Source organism: Hibiscus syriacus, unplaced genomic scaffold, assembly GCF_006381635.1.
Source record: "Hibiscus syriacus cultivar Baekdansim isolate YM2019G1 unplaced genomic scaffold, ASM638163v2 tig00116959_pilon, whole genome shotgun sequence".
Lineage (NCBI taxonomy): Eukaryota > Viridiplantae > Streptophyta > Magnoliopsida > Malvales > Malvaceae > Hibiscus > Hibiscus syriacus.
Window position 1 is genome coordinate 292,561 of NW_024063485.1, and position 2,375 is coordinate 294,935.

Consider the following 2,375-nt stretch of genomic DNA (forward strand, 5'->3'; position numbering starts at 1 on the left):
TAAAATATAAGGGAATTTGAAAATTCTAGCGGCTGCGACCACACCCCTCGATTCATCCCTGTGCATAATTCCCATTTGTTTGTTAACAAAACTCTAGGATGTCATTCTCCTGCAACAATCTCTGTGATGTTACTACTATCCCTTACGGAAATTTGTTGCAGTTGGTTCAGATTTCTGTCTATGGAGAACTGAAACAAATTCTTCAATCTATTACAATCACCGACTGTTACGGTTTTCAGGAATGCTTTACTTGGAGCCAACCCCATGGACATGGAGTTAATGATCCATTTAATCTCCGAGGACTCTACAACAGCAAGATACTTGAGATGTGGAAAACCCTTCGTATCTAACATAAAAAGAAGATCCTTGGCACCTTTCAATCCCCCTTCAGCTGTCTTTATCAACATTTCAATCCCTTCATATAGGCCATTGCAAATGTCTGACTCAAGTTGCAACACTTTTGAAGCTTTACACTACATGTGTTTTACCAATCAACTGTTCATTTCGAAACCAACAAGATTATCAATGTTATCAAATGTTCTCTTAAACACCAATAAAATCCATTAAACAAGATGAAAACAGCTTACTTCCGTGACATCTTTGGCAATGCAATTCTTCTCCTCCGTTTCTTTCTCAACTTGCAGCACAAAATATTAAGCTTTTCAACGTATAATCTTTGAAGCAAAGATGTTGAAAAGGGATTAATCTTATCTGGGCTGAGAAACAAGAAAAGCTTCTTGAAACTCTCACAGATAATTCCTTGGATTTTATAGATCCGTTCATGGCAGCCATGAGGAAAGCTTGTGCAGACTCTGATATCTCACATAGTTTATGACCATTCGAAATCGAGTCCATGTCTGGTTTACAACCATTTTCAATCAGTCAGACAAAGAAACAAGGAAACAGATTCTAATCTATTTAGACTTTTATATATTCTTTGTAAATCTGCCGTGGCTTCTTTCAGTCAATTCATATACTCTATTTATGACAAAGCACTAATCCCACATTGTCCAAGAAAGAGTAGGGAGCACGATCGAGCCTTGATAAATAAGAGCCAACTAGCTACATTTCAACGTACTTACCTGGACGGGGTCAATGGGCGATCAACAAGGTCCATGGCCTAGGTTAGTGACCTCCATTGCACTTAGGAGGGGTGCTCTCCTAAGGTCTCCCCAAAGTGGGAGAGCCTACGTCATAATTTGTGGCAGTGGGGGCCTGCGTTCGCGCGGCCACCTTCCAATTGAAGCTAAAATTTATCTCATAAAGTCACTTCTGCCTTTGTTTTTGTTTAATCTGTTATTGAGTTTGTATTTGTAATATTGTGTCTCATTTGGCTGTTTACGAGGCTCGTTCGTTGACACTGGAGAACATCTTCATATTTGTGCAGTCTTCCACAAGTACAGTTTGCAAGGGATGGGAATCCAAAGGTATAATTCCCTGATGAGCCATAAGCTTTTCATCTTTGGTAGACATTCGAGTTTCAGAACGTTGGGGAAACTGATTTCATCATAATCATTCCCATGTTGAGATGGAAACCGTCGGGTTTTCCGTGGACTCAACCTGAAAAATTTCATTCGAACTTTTTGGACATAAATTAGGGACTTAATTAAAAAAGACTAGAGAGAGATGGAGTATTATCCACAAGGATTGAGGAATCCATCATCTCTTCTTTCATGCTAAATAGTAGGGGAAACTGATTGGAACATTCTTTTCCTCTTCCCCATGCAGAGCTCTGGATCATATTCCTTACCTACATGGCTACATTGCTTCTCAACTTACTTGTGCAATCAAACATACCATCAACCTTCTTGAAAACTCTGTATGAAAAGAAGTGATGCATATTAGATAATGATATAACATGAGAGATTAAAATAAAACACTTTCTCCATGTTATTATCTCATCATAAACGAATTACACTTTCATGTTTAATCAAAGAGTATTCGTATGATTTCTTCATTTTTGTTCCTTTTCGGAGATAGGAGAACGTTAATCCGGTCCCGGTATTAACACTCGTTAGCTCGATCAGAATGGTCTTCATTAAGGAAGAATGAAACAAAAAAATAACTTGAAAATGCCGTTACCTCACCCGGTTTTATAATACCCTTCTCTTTTGCATATGTAATCATACTATACGCAAGCCTGCAATACTAGAGATTATAAGCTCTAGTTTTGCAAAAGCTAAAGATGATCAAATGTTATGTGACATAATTTCTGATAATTCCTGTCCTTGACACTGGAGCAGGCTTCCATTGAATCCAACTTTGCTGCAATTCGAGCCATTCATCCATCTACAACTTTATTTATATATACTAATGTGTTTTACCAGTCAACTGTTCATTTCAAATCCAATAACATGTTCAATGTCGGCAATTGT

General features: G+C 37.9%; 1 non-coding gene across 1 annotated transcript; it reads left to right on the forward strand.

Annotated features, from left to right (window-relative positions):
- The first annotated feature begins 1,074 nt into the window (after positions 1-1,074).
- LOC120189860 lies at positions 1,075-1,236 on the forward strand. The gene has a single exon (XR_005522563.1). It is a non-coding gene; the product is annotated as a U1 spliceosomal RNA (small nuclear RNA).
- Positions 1,237-2,375: the final 1,139 nt, after the last annotated feature.